This window comes from Oryctolagus cuniculus, chromosome 1 (assembly GCF_964237555.1).
Source record: "Oryctolagus cuniculus chromosome 1, mOryCun1.1, whole genome shotgun sequence".
Taxonomy (NCBI): domain Eukaryota; kingdom Metazoa; phylum Chordata; class Mammalia; order Lagomorpha; family Leporidae; genus Oryctolagus; species Oryctolagus cuniculus.
Window position 1 is genome coordinate 42,543,660 of NC_091432.1, and position 25,379 is coordinate 42,569,038.

Below are 25,379 nucleotides of genomic sequence, written 5' to 3' on the forward strand. Positions count from 1 at the left end.
GCTCTTTATTAGTGATTCAGTCTCTGTCTTGGTTAATTCACATGCCACAGAAAAAGAAATAAGAAGATAGAAAATAAAATTAGAAGTTTCCTGCGGCTTTGAAATGACAGCTATTTTCTTACGTTCTCCGGAGCTTTTAACGACATATGAATAGTGAAAGTAGATCTTGGCTGTGGCTCACTAGGCTAATCCTCCACCTACTTCGCCGGCACCCAGGGTTCTAGTCCCGGTTGGGGTACCGGATTCTGTCCTGGTTGCTCTTCTTCCAGTCCAGCTCTCTGCTGTGGCCTGGTAGTGCAGTGGAGGATGGCCTAGTTCTCTGGGCCCTGCACCCGCATGGGAGACCAGGAGGAAGCACCTGGCTCCTGGCTTCAGATCCGTGCAAGGTCTGGCCACAACGCACTGGCTGTAGCAGCCTCTTTGGGGGGAACCAACAGATGGAAGACCTTTCTCTCTGTCTCTCTCTCTCTCACTGTCTAACTCTTCCTGTCAAAAAAAAAAAAAATGTAGGTCTTAATGAATATTTTAGTTTGTCACCTTTAATCTTACCAATATCTCTTGACACTACCACTGTTAGAAAAAATAGTAGAACTTTTAAACACAAGTAAATGTATCTTTCTCAGGGTCACAGCTTTTACCTTACTGATGCCAGAGCCTCAGTCTTAATCAAAAAGTTCATAGTTTTTCTTGTTGTTCCTGTGAACATGCAATTAATTATATTTTTATTCCACTGAGTAAGACCTGTTCACATATTAATTTAGTGCCTACTTTTGAACATCCAAATGTTTTATGAAAAAAGTTACTATAAGGGCTTCATTAAACTATTTGTTTAAAACCATATAGCTTATATTTCCTATGCTCTTAATGTATATGTACCGCATTTCCAAAACAGTCAAAATTACTCAGTTGAGTCTATTACATACAATATGTGCATGAACCAGTTTCCATTTGGGGGTATAAATTATCTATAGATATCAGATAGATGTCCCTATAAATGTTGAAATATAGTAAATAGCTCCATTTCATCAAACAAAAGACAATAGTGACTAAATCTCAGGCTATCGGGGAAACTAATGACAAAAAAGAAGTAGCAGTTATTTGTATTGTCACTGTTGTTTATATAGCCATGATATTATCCCAGTTCCACTCATTAGATTGCAAGCCATTTGGGGACAGAGGTTGTTCTGTTCTCTCTTAACTACAGAGTTCAATATATTATCTGATATGTATTAGATACAAATGAAAATTTCAGTGAACTAATTAATATTCTTTGAAATGTCTCTATACTTTTAAAAAGATTTATCTATTATTTATTTGAAAGTCAAAACAACAGAGAGATTTTGCAGTCACTGGTTCACTGCCCAAATGGCCAGAACAGACAGGGCTGACTAGACTGAACTTAATCCAGGAACTCCATGCAGGCCTTCCTTATGGATAGCAGGGGCCCAAGTACTTTGGCCTCATTCTCTGTCTTCCTAGGCATATTAGCAGAAAGCTGGATTGGAAGAAGAGCCATTGTTATATGAACCAACACAATAATGTGGGCTCCCTGCATTGCAATAGATGGAATTAATCCACTGTACCACAATGCATGCACATTGGCATGATTGGGGAAAATCTATAAAGCTTTATGTATCAATAAGTATTTGCAACATTAATGCTGCCGCTGTTAACATTCTGAAGCCAAAAAATGTGATGATTTTCATTTATTTTGTTTACGACTTCCCATTACTCAGTGAAACACTTCTCAATTGTTATTTGTAGCATCTAATCAGTTCTTTCTTTACTCCAGATAGAGAAGAATTTATATAATTCTTCATTATAATTGTTCTCCTTCTTCCTCTTCCTTATGCTCAGCATACTCAGAAGAAAATATTGACTTTCCCGTGGTCCAAATACAGTATATGTCATGGTAAACACTAGTGTATCAAACGAACCTGAGTTAGAAGATGTGTTCTACTTCCTACTAGCTGCATAACTGTGGGAAAATCACACTGCAATTACAGTTAGTTGTTTTTATGGCAGAATTTGACTACTATTAGATGAAATATATGTGAAGCAAAGTGCTTAATGCCCAGGAAAATTAATATTTTAATGATGATAATGAATATTGTTGAGTAAAAATCCAATAGATATTGTTATATATGTACTACTCTAATTAAATAACTTAAACTCAAAAGATACTAACTTTTCTGTGTTAATTTTACAGAGATTTTTCCAATGCACCAGTTAAGGATAAAATAAAAATAGTGATGTAAGCTACTGATAGCAGATGAAATGACAATGGAGTAGAAGCTCACAAAGAAATTTTTACCTTAAGAAGATAAGTTTGGCCCAAACTATTGTAGTCACACATGTAATTGCAAACTATGCTGCTGGCATGAATATTGATTGAAGACTTTCGATGTTGTTACAAATTCTGTTTTAGATGTCTATCATAAGTCTGCTTTAGCAGACATCCCAGCATGTCAGCAACACTTGTGGTGCAATCAAAATAGTCTCCAGCTAGCTTCTTCTTTCTTACTGTTTAACATTAGTCACTGTGAACCATATGTACACAGGCTCCACCCATGTAAAGCAAGGTTTACATCAACATTTGGTGTATCTGTCTCCCATTTAGATTTTTATTCTCTATGACCCAGGATCATGTACAAAATGAGCAAGCATGATCCATCTCTTTCATATGGATATCCCAGCCCTGCTGCTATTGTCTTTAGTACTGCCTTGTTGTTTCCCCAAGTATGATTAAAATAAATTAAAACTATGATGTTGATTGTGATTTCTGAGGCAGATACACCCTAAGTTAAAGTCTGAAGAGTTATCTACAATGAATCATAATCTTGGGAAATTCCTACCCATTGAGTGCTGTCAGGATTTGTCAATTTTATTATACAATATATTATATGACTCTATTTCAGCAGATTGGAGAGCTAAATGGCCATGATGTGATGCAGGGATGGGGAATGTCCAGCCTGTGGGTTGTATAAGGCTCACAAAATAATTTGATCTGTATCTGCCATGGCAACTGCTGACATGACTCAAATTCAGTTAAACCTCTAGCTAGCTAATTTTTCAGGACATAATTTTGTATGGCACATGAATGGTGTAAATATCCAAATGATCTTTGACAAAAAAAGTTTACCTCTCCTTGATGGAGGGTGTCACATGGCAGGAGGCTGAAGTGGACTTCTTCTGGAGAGGAGTTCCAAAAGTAGGGCCACCAAGCAAATGGGGGGCTCTGTTAGATAACTACATTGTTATATCATTCAATAAAACCATCAGGAAAAACTATTGTACAGGAAAATGTTTTATTTCACACAATTACATTTTACCCAGTAGTTTTAACCATCTTAAAAGCATTTTTTTAAAGTTATAATTATGTGTAAGAATAGGTGTTATTTGGCAATGAAAATTTATAAAGTATCACAGAAAGTTCTTGTTTGACAATAAAGTTGAAAATCCTGTGACTGCAGGTGGAGATGCTAATCATACCGAAAGTACAAGGACATCAACATCAATTTTTTGCATTCATTACCTAGATAATATTAAGCTGTTTTATACAGTTGAAATTTTTATTATATCATCCTCCTGACTTGGCCTTTTATTTTCAAGTTTCAGGGTTTTTTTTTTTTTTTTTTTTTCCAGAGCAGCCATCCTATTTCTACTTACAGAAGAAATAGGAATGTTAACTGAGGAACAGGGAGATAAGTTTTGCATTTAATTAACAGAGGTAATCCTTTAGGCTGGATTTTATTGGAGTTCCACAGAGAAATATTGGTACCTTGCCACTTCAAAATACCTGGGGGAGTATTAAATCCTGATAACATTATTTTTAATTGGGTCTGTGATGGTCTATTTTACCAATGCCTTCAGACAGATGAGAAACAGATAATGCTACCTAACACAAAACTGACTTACTTTACTGTCCATTAGTTAAATTTGCCTGGTGATATTATATCATTTACATAAAGTGGGGATATGTATGGTTTTTATACATAAAATCCCATTTTTCAAACTCCTCATTAGATTTATAAGCTGAATCAAATCTAGACGGAATGCAAACTAAATTTTGTTATCTGTGGTATTGTAGTGCTAGTATCTTTTGTGAATCTGATTATGGGAAGTAATGATGACAAAACACTTCAATTATTTAATAATACTTTATTTTCAATAGAGAATACATTATAACATATTTGTAAAACATATTACGCATTGGTTAAGATATAGGAAATTGTATAGCTTGGCACGAAGAAAATATGGCACATATTTATATTACCTCTACAGTAGCAAATATTTTGAAAAAGAGAAATAATAAATTTAGATTGTTTCCTTATCTTTACAAAATGAAATAAGAGGAAAATCATTACTAACTTCAGGTGTAAGCTAAGCTTTTTTAAAAACAGCATATATAGGGGCCAGCACTGTGGCACAGTGGGTTAGCACCCTGGCCTGAAGTGCCAGCATCCCATATGGGTGCCAGTTCGAGACCTGGCTGCTCCATTCCTGTCCAGCTCTTTGCTATGGCCCAGGAAAGCAGTAGAAGATGGCCCAGCTCCTTGGGCCCCTACGCCCATGTGGGAGACTGGCAAGAAGCTCCTGACTCCTGGCTTCGGATCAGCACAGCTCTGGCTGTTGCGGCCATCTGCGGAGTGAACCATCAGATGGAAGACCTCTCTCTCTCTCTTTCTCTCTCTCTCTCTCACTGCCTCTCCTCTCTCTGTGTAATTCTGACTTTCAAATAAATAAATAAATCTTAAAAAAACAAAAACAGCATATAGAGATAGTTTTTCTAGAGAAAAGTTTGTTACCATAAAGCCAGGACCCTAAAATCTGTTTTAAGTCAATCTCCTGAAAAGCTTTTATCCAGTGAAATGATTGAGGAAGGAAATCTATATAGTTATTGTAACTCAGATTAGGTCTGGATAAATTAGCATGGAAGTGAAGACATTCTCTTTGGCTCGTTGATGATTTGCTGTAATCCAGCTAGGGCAGTGATGTAGGCAAGTTTCAAAACCTGTAGTTTCAGTGAGTCTGTTATAGTTCTGGCTTTGGTGATAAGGAGGGAGAGACCTAGATTATGTAGACAAGAGTAAGTACTTGGATTGTTGCTTGCAACTGAAAAAAGATGTATTTATTAAAATGTGTTGACATATGGATTATACACTCAACTAGGGTTCCTTCTCTGAACCATAGAATAAGGAAATGATTTGAATAATTATTGCCAATTCTCTAAGATGAATAATAAATAATTAGTATCATTCAAGATATAGTGGGTAGCTAATTATTCATACACAATGAATGATGAGTTCATTAGGACATGTTTTTTTCTGGCTGAAAAAGAAATTTACATAGAATGTATTCACAGGTTTGTAGATAAATGAATGCTAAGCCATGCAAGGGTCACGTGGGCAAGACACCAAAGAATATTGAGGAGGCAGAAGACAGCCGCAAGGAGAAGATTTAAGTCAGTCTTTATTGGAGATTCTCAACCAAAGGCAAAGCAGAACAGGGCAATCAGTTTAGGATTGGCTAGTCTGAATAAATTTAGAGGACTCTACACTAAAAGTGTGTTTCCTAGCTGCTGAGTACCTGGCTCTGGGATGATTCAATAGAATATTTACTCCTAGTTTGGTGGGTTCACATTTCAAAGACATGCTCCACAGTAAGTCCTTTGCTTTTTGTACGAATTAGTTTGGAGCTGGACCTATGGTGTAGTAAGTAAAGTCACAGAGTGCAGTACTTGCATTCCATAGTGGAGCTGGTTCAAATCCCACCTGCTCCACTTCCAATCCAGCTCCCTGGTTATGTGCCTGGGAAAGCAGCAAAAGATGGCCAAAGTCTTTGGGTCCCTGAACCCACGTGGGAGACCTGGAAGAAGACCCTCACTCCTGGCTTTGGTCTGGTCCAGCTCTGGCCGTTGTAGCCATTTGGGGAATGAACCAGCAGATGGAAGATCTCTCTCTTTGTCTCTCTCTCTCTCTGTAACTCTGCCTTTCAAATAAATAAATCAAATCTAAAAAGAAAAAAAAAAAAAGAATTAGGATGTCCTTGTAAGGTTAGACTGACTCCAATCAAGAAAGTTTTGTAAAAAGATGCCAAGCATCTTAGTATATAATGAAATATATATATATATATGCACATTTATTTACATATGGTGTGTGGTTTCTGTACAATGCAACTTTTATCAGCCCTACTTATTTTTCCTAAAGATGAGAGTTTCTCGGTTGCTTGCTATTTTAACTGTTCATCATTCTGTGATGTTTTCAATGTTGATAATTCCATTGGCTTCCTAATTTCTTTCTCAAAATGGACATGGGATGAATTCTTAAATTCTGATAAAGGATCTTTTATAATCAATACCCAAAGAGCATTGCAAGTGGTTTTTCTACTCTCTAAAGCAGTTTGTAGGATTGTGAGTCATGCCATTTTAGTAGATAATGGAGCCAGTTTATTGTATCATAACTTGCCTTGTCACATGTGTATAAAACAGAAAAGAATAATAAAAGATAGAGAATATCTGAATGCCTTTCACATAATTTTAGTAATGCTTTTAAAGTAGAAATGATAAGGAAATCAAGAAGACAGGCATAAGCCTGTGCATATAAGATGAAAGAAAACAATGCGTTTGCAAAGAAGGGGAAGGAAGAACAGATGCCATTAAGACAACTTGACATTTGCAATCAAAATGAGTAGAAAGCACCAGCTGGAAATTTTCTTATGCCCAGGAACTTTCCTTTTTGGTATCTTTCCCATGGAGGGGGACCAGAGAGAAAAACTGATGGAAAGAAAATTGTCCTTTACTCATTAAAAACTCCAGGCTATATTACAGAGGGCACTTGTTCCTATACCACGCTGCCCACCTGGTCTGTCAGGTGTATCCTTCACTACACATCACAAGCTTGCTTATCACAATCTTTGTCTTTTGTCTGTAGTTTTTCCTATGGGAATACCAGAATCAACTACCCTTCCTATCTTGCTGGAAACACCTTTTTGATGAGTCAGGCAGGAGAGGTCCAGAGAGCAGCAATGGGTTCAAAGAACCTCATCTGTGGTTTGAGGAAGCCTCCATGTCTAGCTTACTTCTATATCTTCTCTGCATCCCACCAGCTCTGGTCTCTTTTTTCCTGTACCCTTTTTCATATAGCAGTCAAACAATCAAGCCCTGTGGGCTCTTGTTGCTTGAAGACTGTTGTTATAGCGTAAGTTGGGCATGTTTGCATTGGGCACCCCACTAGACAAAATACAATATCTGTGCTACACAATCACACTGTAAAATCACAAACCTGTCCATTCCCCATGCCCAACTCCTTTAGAGACTGAGGCCTGTTGACTTTAATTCTCATAACCTGCTTCAGTGACTGCCAAGACCCTCCCCTGCTTGTTTGTCCTTATGGCTTGCTCAGTATCTGTTTGCAACCCTCTACTCTTGTCTGAAATTTAGGGAAAAGGGTGTATTGCATCTGTCAGCAACCTCACACTTAGTCTCAGTGGACCCTAAGCTCTTTATTACATCCATACAGAAGAAAGCCACATACTTCATTTTTTATTTCTTATTAAGCATGGAAACAAATGGAATTTAAGATGATTCTTCTTCAAGTGAATTTTTATCATCAACCAGACTCTCTGAAGGGCCATGGTTTCCAATTCCCTCTTAGGTGTTTCGTCAACTGGCAAGGGCAGGTCTCCTTGTCCCATTTTGTTGTTGTTGTTGTTCGCTAAATTATGGAAGTTTCTCTGAACACCTATTATGATTCTTCTGTTCTATGTTTGAGGCCAATGTGCTCCTTGTTAAACTCATAGAACTCTCCAATAGCCACTACTCCACCATCAGTGCTGTCCATATGGTGAGTCAGCCACTGCTCTTGGGAAACAGTTCAGGAGCTGATTTTTCCTCCATAGATTTATACCAGTCGAAGCTTGACTTGCTTCCTTAAACATTTTCAACATAAGATGTGAAAAAAGAGGCATATATGTCCTACAGGTTCTGGTGGGCTAAACCATTCTGAAATATCTTTATTACAATGGGGACTAGCAGAGAAGCAGGCAACAAAGTCATTGGATTGCTAAACTTTGCCGGGTTAAGATATGGGCCAAAAGTGGGTCCCGCCATATGGTAGAGTCTCCTTGAGAGGTGTCTTATGGAGGTTTAGATTGAATTATGTGATAAACAATGAATTAATTACATAAACCCAACACCCCAAGCAAATAAAGCAACAGAAGGATATATGACAGTCCCAACTCATGGCCACCTTACACAATGATATACTATCAAGTCAATCCAGTGAGGCTAGTCTGCACTCAAAAAGCAACTGTGGACAGTATGGAAAGCCAAGACATTGGGCCAATAACTGTTCTAAGAAAAACTTGCCTCCACAAAAGCTGCTTGCCCACTCTGCTAACATTAAGAACATAGGGCAGTAAAAGTTGGTAGAGAAGAGGCAAGAGAGTGAGTCTTCTTCATTTTCTGTCTCATCTAAAGACTACTTGTGTTGGACAGCAGCTTCCCAGGACAAGGATAAAGGGGTAGAAAGTGAAAAAAAAAAAAAAAAACCTGTAAGTAATTTAGCATCTGCAGTTTCTCAAATTTCTATACATTATTTTATGTATTTTATAAACCTTATCTTGTATACATGGTTAGGAATTACCTAACTGTTTTGATGAAAATAAGACTTTGTGTTAGCTACTGGTTAATAATCAGTAATCAGTATGTATCTTTCTGCTATGAACTCATTTCTGAAAAAAAGAAGTGAACCTCCCTTGTTGTAATGATCTGATAGTTTATAGGAAAGGGAGAGTAGGACCAGGCTGGTAACATTAGAATTATCCCTCCTGATTTTCTACCTGAGCTCATAGTGAATATTCCAATTTTCCCTTAGTCTTGAATGTAAGGACGCAACTCTAGAAACGAGGGTATTGGCCATGAGACAGGATGGAACTGAGAAGAATGGAAGAAAATTAAAGGTACAAAAAAAAAAAAGTATTGAGTACTTTGTGTGAGACTTGATTATCTCAAGACCAGGTACCATTCATTTACCTCTTCCATGAAGTTTGTAAGGCACCTCACTAGATTTCTAATGAATTCCCAAGTGCTTAAGCTTGTAAAGAGATGAGCATTTGTCATTTCTCACTGAGATGACCTTAAAATAGGAACCAAGGCTCACAGATTAGCATTCTAATTTGATCTCAGGTCTGTTTGATTTACAAGCCCATCAATGTATATGGTAATAATCCACAGTTTTTCTATATAACTTTAAACTTCTGAGAATTCTGAGGGCCTTTGCAGTTTTTTCTGTTTAAGTATCGTTTAAATATTTCACTGTGGGCCAGCGCCGCAGCTCACTAGGCTAATCCTCCGCCTTGAGGCGCCGGCACACCAGGTTCTAGTCCTGGTCGGGGCGCCTGATTCTGTCCCGGTTGCCCCTCTTCCAGGCCAGCTCTCTGCTGTGGCCAGGGAGTGCAGTGGAGGATGGCCCAAGTCCTTGGGCCCTGCACCCCATGGGAGACCAGGATAAGTACCTGGCTCCTGCCATCGGATCAGCACGGTGCGCCCACCGGCCGCAGCGCGCCAACCACGGCGGCCATTGGAGGGTGAACCAACGGCAAAAGGAAGACCTTTCTCTCTGTCTCTCTCTCACTGTCCTCTCTGCCTGTAAAAAAAATAAAATAAAATAAAATAAAAATAAAATAAATATTTCACTGTGAATTGATGAATGTGATTTACATAATACCAGAGTCAATGCCATCAGTTTTCCCTTTTTCAAGAGAAACCAATGTTTTTGGCACTTGGTAACAGACTAATACGTGGAAAAGATGTGTAGTTTCAGTTTTTGCAGCTTATTTGCCTAGATTTAGGTCTGTTCCTTTCCAATTAGTATCTGTTTGGTCTTAGTAAATTTGTTTAGCTTCTCTTGTTCTCATTTTACTTTTATTTGTACAGTGGTTATATTACCACACACTTCATAAGGTTGTTATTAAGATTAGGTGAATTCACACATGTAAGATCAGTTTGCCATAGGCCATGGATATAAGAAATATTGGATGTTATCTCTTCCTTAAGTTTTGTTTCCTATTTCTTTTTTTGTACTAAACTCTTTATTTAAATTTTTATCTGAAAATTAACTGCATAAACCAAATAAAAATAATGTGAATTTCACTGAAATGGTAATTTCAATTTCATTGAAATTGGGGCTTCACTCACATAGTTTTATACACTCTGTTTAGGCACAGCTAAGAAATCGTAATAACTGTATTTTTTTTCAATTTTAATATATTTTCTGTTCAGCATTTATTTTTTTGTTTAGTGAGTCTTGATTTAATTACTATAGGAATTTGGAGGACTACACATTGTGTTTTTTTCTGTCTGTTTTTGTTTCTTGACTTTTCAGAAATAATATAATTGAAGGTTTTTAAGATTTAAGAGTTATATAACCATCATTTGATAAAGCAAGATTAGAAAGGAGTTTGACCATCTGCCATGCCTGAACAATTACATCATACACAGCTTACTCTACATGCCCTAGGTGCATGGTTTTAAAGCCACTGTCAATGCTAAATTGGGCCATTCTAGCACCTTGTAATGGAGGAACATAAGCTCTAACCCTAGATTTCATGCCAGAATCAATTGAAAGAAAGCTTATTCCATGGTTAAATTTCATCTTCTCTTTATGTTGAGAGTAAGGAAACAGTGAACGCTAGGAGGCTCAGTCTCTGAGGAAAGCAAAACATCGGGATATAAAAGTTTTAATTTTTAAGCATAAAATAAAAATGTCATTACATTTGCATTATGCATTATCTTTGTTATATTTAAGTATAAGAATAACATCTTAAAAACCTAGTTTCCTGAAAACCAGAATCTCAGTGATGTTTAGGACTGGGTAATCTAGTATTCATTCAAGGTGACTATCTTTAACTACATTGATAACCATTTTTTTTCTTCTTAGTAATGAATACATTGACATAAAGGAACCCTTGATCTATTTCCCTTTACAATCAAGAAATTATCCTGGAAAATGAGACACCCTTTTATTCCTACTCTTCCTTCCCTACTGTAGTATTTGAATGGCAATGAAGGAACTTCCAGATATCAGACCACATTAACAATCCTAGTCTTTATAACTATGCCCCACTTCCTGACCCCGAACAAAATCGTCGTCTGTGTCTTACCCCATAGCCATTTTCCTTTCTTTAGTTTTTATTTTTCATTTTTAGATAATAACTTTCATAACGACTAAATTGTTATGGATTAAATTCTTAGCCACGAGACTACAGTCTACAGTCTATTTTCTGAGACTTACCAAAAATATTTGCTTTGAATATAAATAAAACTTATTTTGCAAATTATCTCATCAAGCAATAAGGAGACAGTTTTTAGAGATAACATTATCTCTATCTGAAAAATGTTGGGCTAACAATGCTGAAATATTGTCTGTTTTCTCAACAAAGTGAAGAAAATCTTCTGTGTAATATTTTCTTTCTTTTCAAAAGATTCATTTATTTATTTTAATAATAAGAGTATATATATGTGTGTGTGTATATATATATATATAGAGAGAGAGAGAGAGAAAGAGAGAGTGAGAGATCTTCCATTTGGTAGTTCATTCCCCAGATAGCTGCCACAGCCAGTGCTGTGCCAGGCAGAAAACCGAAGCAGGAGTTTCAACTAGGTCTCCCACGTGGGTGGCAGGTGTCCAAACACTTGAGATTTCATCCACTGCTTTTCCCAGGCTATTAGCAGGAAGCTAGATTGGAAGTGCAACAACTGAGACAGAAGCCAGGTCCAGCCTTAGACACGACAGCCATTTGTGGATTGAACCAGCATATGGAAAATCAATCTCTCTCTCTCTCTCTCTCTCTCTCTCTCTCTCTCTCTCTCTCCCCCCCTCTCCCACTCACTCCCTCCCTCCTCCCTCCCTCTCCCCTCACCATGTAACTCTATCAAATAAATAATTAAACATTTTTTTCAAAAATATGGAAAAGTAAGGAATTTCAGAAACATTTTGGGCAAAATCAGAAGATACATTTTGGGAGTGATGAGAAACAGGGAACCAACTTAGAGTAGAACTTTCAAATGGCATTTTCTAAAATAAAGTTGGAAGTATATGTGAGGACTAGAATAAGGTTTGTGTTCAAGGACAATGAAACCTGACTGTCTTCAGTAGACAAGATAGGAGGTAATAAATTTATTTTTGGAGAGATACATGATCAAAGTGATTTTAGAAGGAAGTTATTATTTGCCTAAAACAACAAAATGATAAAGGTAGAGGTTAGAATATCAGCTCAGTCTAGTATTAGATATTAAATAATGGAGAAATCAACTGACATAATAATAGTAGGTCTTACTATAACATGATGTTTCAATTTTTGTGAAGAAAAAATTAAAACTGAAAATGATTAATTAAAAACATTTATCACTTGTGTTACTGATTCAATATAATATCAAGATTCTCATTCTTTTGTGTACAAATTTTTATTTTTTCTCTCTACCATTACCCTGGATCATTATATTTGGATTCTTGAGAGAAAGCTGGGCAGTTACACACACACACACACACACACAGACTCAGAGAATCATGTAAATGTCTTCTTAATAAGAACAGGGATAATTCATTGAAAGACAAAGCCCACTTGAAACTGTGATGGGGGAATAATGCAAAAACTTTTTTCTTCCTTCTTTTCAAGTTCTGCTGAGGCTTCTTATTTGACAAATCAAATGGAAGACAGAGTATATGAGAGACGGGGGACTGTTGATGCCTTTGATATATAAAGAAAGCCCCCTCCATCCCTGCCCTGGGGACAGGCAGCAAAATTGAGGAGAGTGAAGAGTGGATGTGGATGAGAATGATGACATAAAAGACATTAGTATGTGTGTTTGTGCATGTGTATATTGATCTCTCTCTCTCTCTCTTTCTCTTTCACACACACACACATACACACACACACACACTCCACTTACTACCAATCACAAATGGACAATTTCCTACTTGTCTGCCACATAGAATTTTCTGTCCTCAAAGAAGTTATAGCAGCTATAGAGCGTTTTTCTTAGTACTAAGGTATGTAGAAATGAATGCACAAATGTGCTGGAAAGATCCTTAAACAGAAAACTAAGCTAATTTATTTCTAAAAAATATTTTCCCAAAGAAAGGTAACAGATTGAGACTATGCAACAAAGCCCTCAGCAGTTTTCCAGGAGGCACTTTCTATAATGATGTGATTAGAGCTGGCAGTCACAGGGGCAGAGGTACCAAAGCAAATGATCAGAAGCACAGGGTGCCTCCAGGCCTTGAGCTGTGGCTGCTCTCCAGAGTAGCTAGTATCTTTTCTCAAAGGATGGCTGCATTTTTATTCATTGTATTAACTTGGGTGTTCTACAATAGATCTACCTGCAGAGTTACTGCACTGCATCCTAACCATGGGGATTAGTCTGGCTAATTTAAATAAGCCTTACAGGGTATTGAACTACATAACTTCTTTGTCTAAGAGGAAAAAATGTTTTTTCACCGGTTATTACATTGGTATGATTGTAGGTATTTCTGTGGAGTACACAACAAAAGGTGTTTTGTAAAATTTTTTGAAAGAAACCTGTCAGTAGCAGTCAATTCTACTTCACTATAATAAGGACTTTTGACATTTTTGGGCTTTGCAAATAACTTGCCTAGTGGCTTATAAAATAAGTGAAATAGGTAAAATAGATGGCACTAGCCTGTAAACTCTTTGTGTGATGTCTTAGCAGCTTATTTATTTTTGGTACCTGTAAAATGTAGGATATTATGGCCTCTAAAATCATATATATGAACATTCTTGAAATGAGATTGTACTGGGATGAAGGAGGACATGCAACTCTCTGCTCCAGTTAATCCTCCCACCCACCAGGTAGTTTCTGTCTTTCCCAAGAGTCCTGTTTATGGATGGTATAGACTTGTTGGCCAAAAAGAATCAATAAAATATCTGTAAGAAATATGGTAAGGATCCTTTCACTATAAAACTTTTTTTTCTTTGATGAGCTTATTAGGCTTTCAGGAACTTTCTCTTATTCCCAAGCACAGGTTACTAGTGTCCATGTTTTTTTTTTCTTCTTTTTTACCATAGTTACTGAGTATTTTCAATAGATTTTCCAGGCCACAGTCTCAGAATCCACATTATAAAATCAATTTTCTAATAAGAAATAATTACAAGTGATATGTTGACAGATACTGTAACAACCTTTCAAAGGCTGGACTCAGTTATTACGACCCTTTCAGTTTTTTGCCCTCCTGCCTGAATAAAGTGTAAATCTAAAAGAGTACCATAAAACATGACTCGAGGTGTCAGCCATGATGAGAAAATCCTGCATGTTAAGGATGACAAACTATGGCAGGCGCCGCGCTCACTAGGCTAATCCTCCGCCTTGTGGCGCCGGCACACCAGGTTCTAGCCTCGGTCGGGGCGCCGGATTCTGTCCCGGTTGCCCCTCTTCCAGGCCAGCTCTCTGCTGTGGCCAGGGAGTGCAGTGGAGGATGGCCCAGGTGCTTGGGCCCTGCACCCCACGGGAGACCAGGAGAAGCACCTGGCTCCTGCCTTCGGATCAGCGCAGTGCGCCGGCCACAGTGCTCCAGCCGCAGCGGCCATTGGAGGATGAACCAATGGCAAAGGAAGACCTTTCTCTCTGTCTCTCTCTCTCTCTCTCACTGTCCACTCTGCCTGTGGGGAAAAAAAAAAAAAAAGGATGACAAACTATAAGCATATAAGCATGTAAGAGCTTGGCTTACTCAGCACTGCATTTTTATGCCAACTTGAGGTTTCCTATCAGTGAATTTTGTACAAAGAGCAGATAAGAATGGCCAATTTGCTACGTTTTGATTTTTTTTTATCAGTTATGCAATAAATAAATCAACAAATCATAGTTAAATGTAACAACAGACCATGGCTTTCTATAGCTTGTAACAACAGACCATGGCTTTCTATAGCTTGCAAGCAAATTTTTTGTGGAATAAATTCCTTTTTTTTAAAGATGTATTCTATTTATTTAAAAGGCAGAGTTACAAAGAGAGAAAGAGAGGGAGAGACACACAGAGAGAGGTCTTCTATCCTCTGGTTCACTCTCCAAATGGCCCCAACAGCTGGGCTGGGCCAGGCTGAAGCCAGGAGCCAGTATCTTCTGGGTCTCCCACATGGTGCAAGGGCCCAAGCACTTGGGCCAACTTATGCTGATTTCTAAGGCATGTTAGCAAGGAGCTAGATCAGAAGTGGAGCAGCCAGGACTCAAGCCAGCATCCATATGGGATGTAGGCCCTGCAGATAGTGGTTTAACTCATTATGCCATAGTGCTGGCTTCAGGATAAATTCTTAAATTAACATGAAGAACATGACAATGAATCAGCTAAACTAATTCAGAGCCGCAGGTAATTAATTCTGAGAACCTGAACAATTAGAAATTTGAAGAGATTTTTGAGGAAGTCATTGGTTTTTTCACAAATCAAACAATGAACTTTCAAGCTAAATTTAATCTGTATCATCAGATATGGTCTAAAAATACCTGCCATATGAATTGGATATAGTTGGGCTTTTTGTAATATATCAGAGAGCAGATAAAACAACCTGAAGGCTGCATAATGTGGATTGTTTTATTGTTTATTGCTTCTTTCTATAAGCCTTTGTTTACTTGTATGGAACCATGTCTCCTCTTCTACAAATGTAGAAGTAAAGAAGGAGAATAGCATGACAAGAGAGACATGACTGAGTGTAAACACAAATTCAGTGTCTACATTTTCTCCCAGGGAATATGGGGTGAACATCCTAGCAGCTAAGCTTCTTATGTCCCACGTGCTTCCTGGAAGTCTGACAAACCTTAAATTCTTGAATTAACATTCAGGCTACTGTTTTGGACTCTACAAAGATGCAGAGTATACCATTATGATTGAACCCCACTGAGAAACTACTAAGGTGGTTTGTGTACCTCCATCTTCTGCACAAAGCCCCCTTGATAACAATGTGTAGGAACAAGCAGCAAGTACTACTTGTACTGATTTCACTGGTAGCTGTTTGCATCCAGCACTTCATCAGTTTTCTGCAACATTTCTTTGGGCTTCATGGAACTTTTCATCTTCATACTCCATGTAATGTATAGGAGCAAGGATTAGCCTCTTGCTCTTCCAGTTCTGATCTTCCTACGCTTCAATGAAAGGAAAAGCAGTCCTTTGTCTTGATTGCCCTTGTGAGAAGACATTTAAGAATTAAGAGAATCCAGGAGCCAGTATCTTCTGGGTCTCCCACATGGTGCAGGGGCCCAAGCACTTGGGCCAACTTATGCTGATTTCTAAGACATGCTAGCAAGGAGCTCACATTGGAGACCCATGTAGCAGGAGATGAGGAGCAATGGAAAAATCATAAGGAAGGGAATATATAATCTAATAGGAGATTTAGAATGACTCCATTGGCAGGGATATGAAACTTGTATTAAAATGCACATATTATTACTTTCTGATTTCAATAAAAATGTCCAGCAAAACTCTACAAGTGTCATCCTTTAAGCTTACATTAAAAGCCAGGGGCAAGAAAGATGACCAGAGCCACTTCATTTATTCATACAGTTTATGTACTATGCAATTCTATGGGCTGGATTCACATGGACTACTTTATGCATGGAAAGTTATATAGTTCTGTAGTTTTCAAATTATGTGGCTGTATCTGGTGGTCCTTGCAGGTTCACGCTTAGGGATCCTATTATCACTATACATCAAATTTGAGTAAGAGAAGAGCAACAGATCAAAGACAATGACTAGTCAATAAGAGATTTGATAGTTTCCCCCAAAACTTGACAATAAATATCTCTTTATCTTTGGTAAATCATTTATCTATGTGTATCACAACTCTGTCTTTTTTAAAGCAAATAGATCATTTCTAATTTCCTCTAACTCCATATTTGATGAAACTTGAGTTTATTTTGAGGATATCTATTACTATTGCTTTTAAATATAAATAATATTTAATTTTCTCCCCCCACTCTGTCTGATTTTGTAGATTCCAGTATATGCATGATTTTTGCAAATTCTTAAGTTGTTTTTGTAATTGTCTCAATTTTTTACATCAGAAAAAAATAAATATATATTATTAATAAGGAAGTCATTTTTGGAGCAACAAATTTTAGTGGCTTCAGATATTTTAAGAAGTTAAAAAAAAACAGAAAAAAACTAGTCATAAAGTCATTTTCTATAACTTCTATTTATAAACTCACAGTATATAAAGAATAACAACTCCAATTTTACGTAAGAAATTTTAAATGTGATCACTATATTCCTATTTAAAATACTCCAGAATATTAAGAGTAGTTACGTCTGAATGGAATTATAAGTGATTTTACTTTATTGAATCCTGTCAACAAAAGAATACCTCTTTTACAATGAAAAAATTGTTGCATAGTATAATAGACTAATAAAAAACTGCTTGGCATTAAAATGAATGACTATATCAATAAAAGCCTTATGTTATTAACTGCTATAAAATTGCATTTGTAGCATTTAACACATTAACAACTTCAGTAAGATGTTTAAAACTAGTAGAAGTAGAATAAAAAACATCCATTATAATTGTACTATATCATACTTAGAGTGATAAAAAACATACCAAATTTATTTATGGAATAAACATCCAATAACAATATAAAGAGGATTCATGTCAGTGTTTTTACTAAGACTTTCTACTAAAGAATAAAAAAAGAAATGTTATTACTAAATATAAGAATTCCCTTTCTGTGAAACAGCATAAGATATTATTTGTTTAGGTATATATAAAAATGTTTTCAAGACTGAGTCATCATTGTTAGGCTTTACTTTTTATTTTTTTTGAAAACTTTTATTTAATAAATATAACTTTCAAAAGTGCAACTTTTGGATTATAGTGGCTTTTTCCCCCCATAACCACCCTCCCACTGGCAAACCATCCCATCTCTTACTCCCTCTCCCATCCCATTCTTCATTAAGATTCATTTTTAATTATCTTTATATACAGAAGATCAACTTAGTATATACTAAGTAAAGATTTCAACAGTATACACCAACACAGACACACAAAGTGTAAAGTACTGTTTGAATATTGGTTATACCATTAATTCGCATAGTACAACACATTAAGGATAGAAATCCTCCATGGGGAGTAAGGGCACAGTGACTCCTGTTGTTGATTTAACAATTGGTTAGGTTTTACTTTTTCAAACTTGGATCATCAGAACTTACCTTGAAACAGAATAAATGAACCAGATATAACATTTAGGACAAGAAATAGTTTATTGTCTTCAAAAACTGAGACAAAGGTATTAAGCTAACTGGTGACCTCTGCAATTTTTTTTTTTTTTTTTTTTTTTTTGTATATGTGCTGCTGAAATGAGCACAACCTCAGCAAGTCTTAAAATATTTTTCTGGCTATGCAAAGGCTCTTATGAAATGTCAATTAATATTGTAGTCTTTCTTTAGCATTGTTTGAATATCCTTAAAATGTGATAAAAATACTTTTCCTTTGACAATTGAAAAATAAAAACTGAAATATAAGAGTGAGCTAAGCATATGGTACACTTGCTAAATTGCTCCCAGGGACCCCCATATCCCATGTCTGAATAGTAGTTCTAGTCTTGTCTGCTCTGCTTACCAGAGTAGTTAATGTGCACTTTGGGAAGCATCAGACACGGGTTCATGTACTTATGTCTCTGCCATCCACATTGGAGACCCGAATGGAATTCTTGACTACTGGCTTCAGCCTGGCCCAACACTGGCTGTAAGGGCATTGGGGGAGTGATCCAAAGGATGGAAGATCTCTCTGTATACATTTGTGTTTCTCTTTTAAATAAGATGAAAACAAAATTTTAAATATGTTGCTCAAAAATAAGGTTATGTTTTTATAAATATGCATGTATGTGAGAGGCAGAGTTATGGAGAGAGGAGGGAGAGACAGAGAGGTCTTCCATCACCTACTTCCATCATTTTCCAAATGGCTTCAATGGTCAGAGCTGGGACAATCTGAAGCCAGGAGCAAGGAGCTTCTGCTGTCTCCCACGTGCATGCAGGGGCCCAAGTACTTCTGTCACTCCTTTCCCAGGCCATCAGCAGTGAGCTGGATAGGAAGTGGATTAGCCAGGACCTGAACTGGTGCCCTCAAGGGATGCTGTTCCTACAGACCGAGACTTAACATACCATGCCTCAGAACCATACTCAGTAAGCTCATCTAAAAAAAAAAAAAAAAAAAAAAAAAAAAAGAGAAAAAAGAGAGAGAGAGAGAGAAAAACTTCTTAAAATTCTGTAAAACAATAAATTGACTATATGAGGTATAAAAGTAGAAATTTTAAAACAAATTCCCTAGGAGGTGTGAAATTTTAGTTTCCCACAAATATATTTTTTAAAACAAGTTATATTTAATACTATACCACTGCACACAGTTTATAGTCATTAGGCGTCATTAACAAAATCTATAATTAGCAATTTCTTGTAAAACTATAGTTAATCAAAGTCTTAGTAATAGATCCAGTTGACACATAAAGCAAACTGAACCTCCATAAATATTGTGTGACTATTGATCATTTTGTACAATTTAACCCTAACTGTTCTCCTTCTCTTACATTCATTTTTGTATTGTTTTTTATCAAAAACTGTCCTGGATCATGTTTACTTGTTTTGTTCTCTCATTGATTCATTCACTTAATGAACATTTATGTTAACCTAATACACCAAAGAAAATTGCTTTAAAAATTAATCCACATGAGGATTTTCAAATAGCTATTTCTACTTAAACTAGCATTTTTTCACTGATAAACAACCTAATAGAAATTTAAAAATTGTGTTATAGGTAATTTAGTGCCCAGGAATATACTCTAGCTCCTTTTTATCTAACTTGTGAAATTTTGTTGAAATAAAGTAATAAATTCCATTATTTTGAAAATACATAGAAATAAACAACATAAAATCAGAACACACACAAAAGTGTACATTTTCAGATTTGTCAACATCCTGAGTTTCAAAATCTCAGAAAAAAATTTTTAAAAGCTGCAACTGGGGTCAATGCCATGGCACAGTAGGTTAATCCTCCGCTTATGGCACCAGCATCCCATATGGGTGCTGGTTCTTGTCCCAGCTGCTCCTCTTCCAATCTAGCTCTCTGCTATGGCCTGGGAAAGCAGTAGAGGATGGCCCAAATCCTTGGGCCCCTGCATCCACTTGGGAGACTGGGAAGAAGCTCCTGACTCCTGGCTTTGGATCAGCGCTGCTCTGGCGGTTGCAGCCAACTGGGGAGTGAACCAATGGAAGGAAGACCTTTCTGTCTCTCCCTCTCACTGTCTGTAATTCTACATCTCAAATAAATAAATAAAATCTTTAAAAAAAAAGAGCTGCAACCTAGTAAGAAAATCAGTTGTGTTAATCTATTGTCACACCCATAATTATGGAAGTACTTTATCTAGCCCTGGGATCTGTCAAATGTGATATATTTTGATTGATTTTGATCTTCCTATTTGTACTTTATTTCTTATTTTAGTATTTTTCTTCATATTGTATTTTTTTCCTGTGGTAAGCTGTGGTCATATATGTCAGATAGCTATTTTTACATCAGTAATAGATAATCAAACTGTTCCAAAACTCAGTGGCTTTAAAAGACTATAGTTTATACTCACACATCTTTAATTTGTTGAGGACACTTCCTTCCTTTGAGTTCTTAACCTCTGTGGATTCAAATTAAGTTGGGATAATTTTCAACATGCTCAGTTAAAATATAAAGTAAGGCGAAGAGATTTTGCGTTATACGTTGCTCAGTCTCAGCTCCAGTGAGCTATCTACAACACACTATTATCAAGGCAATGGAGAAGATATTAAGTGAGCGAGGGGAAATTTTCAAGATCTTTTAATGACCTAGACTCAGAATTATCACACTATTATTACTGGTCCTTTCTATTATTTAAGTGAATAATATACTTAAACTCCAAATTAACAGTACAGAATGTATCTTCCTACAGATTTACATAAGGGTAAAATATTACCTTGATACATATTATCCAAATTACAAATTTCTCTAAGTGAATGAAATATTAACTAATCAATAGATGATTGAAGAGGAATGCTGAATCTGAGGAGTTATGCAAATGGTACACCTTTTTATTTTCAAACATAAAAACAACAATTATAATATTACAAGAAGAGGAATGTTCACAATTTTCCCTCCTACTATAATTATAGTCATTATTGCACATTTTTCTTGCTTTAAAACCCTATTGTGGTTATTTCTTCTGTATCTTAACCAACATTTCCATATTACACTCTATATACAGCTACCAGATGAACATCTGATTTCTTTGGGTTATCTTTTATTTTCTGTGTATCTAGGAATTAGCCTACATTATTTTTTTTTTTTTTTTTAGTTATGGTCTTTTGAAGGTAGTCTAACAGTGAATTCTTGATTATTTCTTGTTTTTCATTGTATAGTTAAATATGATGATCTCATAGCAATAGAATTACAACTATCAAACAATGCAACTATCAGTATCTTTCCAGCTGTATATGGACATACTGTTTGCCAAAACAACTGTTTCAGCTTGCATAAATAGAGCAGTTAAATTTTATCTATTTGAGATGACAATGAGTATATTAAAACTCTTGTAAGGTGCAGGCATTTGGCCTAACATTTAATATGTTACCTGGGCTGCTTCTTTTCCGTACCATAATACTTGAGTGAAAGTCCTGGCTCTGCTCCTGACTCCCCCTTCTTGCTAATGTTCACTCTAGTAGACAAGACATGATGACTCACATAGTTGGATTCCTGTGTTCCATGAGGACGACCTGGATTAAGTTTCTGACCTCTGGTTTCAACCTGCTTCATTCCTCGGGGGCCATAGTGGGCATTTGGTGAGTGAACCAGAAGATGGGAACTTTGTCTTTCTCCTCTCTGACTCTCTAAAAAAATTTAAATTAAATTTTAAGAAAGAGTTGCTAATTCTATAAAGAAATAAAAACCTCTGTGTGATTGCTTAAAATGATCAATATTTACAAAACTATATCTCTGAAGACAAATATTAACAATTCCATATCAATATACCTTATTTATTAAAAATTAAATTTTGGCCGGCACCACAGCTCAATAGGCTAATCCTCCGCCTGCAGCGACAGCACACCGGGTTCTAGTCCCGGTTGGGGCGCCAGATTCTGTCCCGGCTGCTTCTCTTCTAGTCCAGCTCTCTGCTGTGGCCCAGGAGTGCAGTGAAGGATGGCCCTGCACCCGCATGGGAAACCACGAGAAAGCACCTGGCTCCTGGCTTCGGATCAGCGCAGCGTGCCAGCCGCAACATGCCAGCTGTAGTGGCCACTTGGGGAGTGAACCAACGGAAAAAGGAAGACCTTTCTCTCTGTCTCTCTCTTTCACTAACTCTTTCTGTGAAAAAAAATTAAATTTTACAGAGAGAACAAAAATATCAAGACCTAATATATGAAGCAAATATTCAGCACACTGTCTCTCTCTCTCACTGTCTAACTCTGCCTGTCAGAGAGAACAGAAATATCAAGACCTAATATATTAAGCAAATATTCAGCACACTGTTTTATGTGAATGGATTTACAAGTTTGGAGATAATCTAATCTGTTGTGCTTCTAACATATTTCGACTATTTATGCTATTGTGAATGTTTTCTATTATCTTTCAGTAAATAATCTTTCAAAAAGAGTTTTTGTTTTAAAAAAATCATAGGCTGTCTCTCCAAATATACACGTGATAGAAAAAATAAAGATCTCTTTTTATCAGAGGGAAATCCCTTTGTAATTCACATTGTAATTTCAGAATACCTTTAACCAGAGTGGTTTTTGTGATGCAATGAATCAATGACCTATTTTGAAGGACTGTAGGGAGAGAATTATAAGAGAGCATGTGAGGAATGGAAATATAGAAAACTTTCTAGGAATATAACTGCAATGGGGAATGGATAATTGGAAGAGTTTTGCACATAAATATAGGGAAGTGAATGGATGGTATGATGTGAATATCAGTGATTCAAAAAAGGAAGGGGACTGAATAATGAGAAATTTAATGTCAAGTGCAAGCCATAGGTTTGAAGATATTTAGGATCTGTGTGTTGAGGGGATACTATAGACAGTGGGGAGTGGCAGCCATTAAAGAAAATAGTGAGTCAGAATTATTTCAGATATTTATATTAGCTTTTTCCATGAAAAGAAATTCTTATAGTTTTCAGTATACTTGAAAAATTTCGACTACACACATTCTTTGTGAAAGTTACTCACTTGCTACAATGATGATCACTGTAAGATGTATTCTAAGCAAATATTTGTCACTCAACATAATTGATGTAATTCTGAAGTGATAGATACACTGTTTATTCTGATATTATCAATCTGCATTATGCACATGAATGGAAATAACAACATTATCCTGTAAATATGTACCATTATTATGTGTCATTTATATATATTTAAATAAATAAATGTATTTACATAGTTAATTATTCATCAAAGAGATGAATTAATTAGACATCTTTGGCACATAGCTTTGAAAACTTAAAAATGCTATATGTATGTCAAGCACTTAGAGCAGTGTCTGGCATAGTCTAAGGATATAGGTATTTTCTCTGCTCTTATAAATTCATAGTAAATTTGTGTCATGGTATAGTAGATTAAGCAGCCTCTTATGATCCAGCATCTCATATGAGTGCTGGTTCAAATCTCAGTTGCTGCTTCCAATCCAGTTCCCTGGGAAAGCATCAGAAGATGGCCCAAATGCTCAGGTGCCTACAACAGTGTGGGAGAACTGATGGAGTGCCATGCTCCAAGCTTTGGCCTGGTCAAACCCCAGCTATTGTGGCCATCTGGGGAATGAAACAGCAGATGGAAGAGCTTTCTCTCTCTCTCTCTCTCTCTCTCTCTCTCTCTCCTCCCCCAACACTGCATAATTTTATATAAATAAATAAATAAACCTTTAAAAAATAAAAAAAATTGCTTTCAACATTACTCAATGCCAAGAAAATGCAATTATATTTTATCTTAGAGTGTTAAATATTAAAATCTATTTCCTTAAATTGTATATCACTTTTATAGGTGGATATATATATACCATAATGCATAAAGTCATATTATCATGAAATTACTGTATTTAGTTTACTCATGAATATAGATTAAGATGCCATTCATAATTTCTTGGAAAGCGATGTTACTCAAACAAAAAAAAAAAAATTTGTGGTACAGCTTTTTTTTTTTTTTTTTTTTTTTTTTTGACAGGCAGAGTGGACAGTGAGAGAGAGAGACAGAGAGAAAGGTCTTCCTTTGCCGTTGGTTCACCCTCCAATGGCCGCCGCGGCCGGTGCACCGCGCTGATCCGATGGCAGGAGCCAGGAGCCAGGTGCTTTTCCTGGTCTCCCATGGGGTGCAGGGCCCAAGCACCTGGGCCATCCTCCACTGCACTCCCTGGCCACAGCAGAGGGCTGGCCTGGAAGAGGGGCAACCGGGACAGAATCCGGCGCCCCGACCGGGACTAGAACCCGGTGTGCCGGCGCCGCTAGGCGGAGGATTAGCCTAGTGAGCCGCGGCGCCGGCCTGTGGTACAGCTTTAAAGAGGGAAGACCCCACAGATCTTCAACGTTTTTATGTTTAAACAACTTAGAGAAGATTTCTAGAAAGGCTATTTTAAATTATCTACTGGAAACTTAACCTATGTTTTACTGTTAATATTTTAATATTCTGTTTGCCAACATTTTCCTAAAATCCTCATCTCTGTCTGAAATAACAAAACATCTGAGTTTCATAGCATTCCAAATTCTTTGAAAATTATCAAAGAGCACTTGCATAGCTGTTTTAGATATAAAAGTCATAAAGGTAATGTGCTATCATTTGTGAGAGAAGATCTAGTTCTGACTGTTTAAAGTTGACATATAATCAAATACTGTGTAGAAAGTTAACTGTATAGAGTTTCAAAGATAGTTTGAACAACATAAACTTTTCACTTTAAGTCTTTTCGCTTATGACTTAAAACATCTCTAAAACCTTGGCTGGTGCCGCGGCTCACTAGGCTAATCCTCTGCCTGCAGCGACGGCACCCCAGGTTCTAGTCCCGGTTGGGGCACCGGATTCTGTCCCGGTTGCCTCTCTTCCAGTCCAGCTCGCTGCTGTGTCCCAGGAGTGCAGTGGAGGATGGCCCAGATCCTTGGGCCCTGGACCCGCATGGGATACCAGGAAGAAGCACCTGGCTCCTAGCTTCGGATCTGCACAGCGCGCTAGCCATAGTGGCCATCTGGGGGATGAACCAACGGAAAAGGAAGACCTTTCTCTCTGTCTCTCTCCCTCTCACTGTCTAACTCTGCCTGGCAAAAAAAAAAAAAAAAGTCTTTTCCAAAGTCTGACTGTGACTGACAATTCAAGTGGCTTCCACAGCCC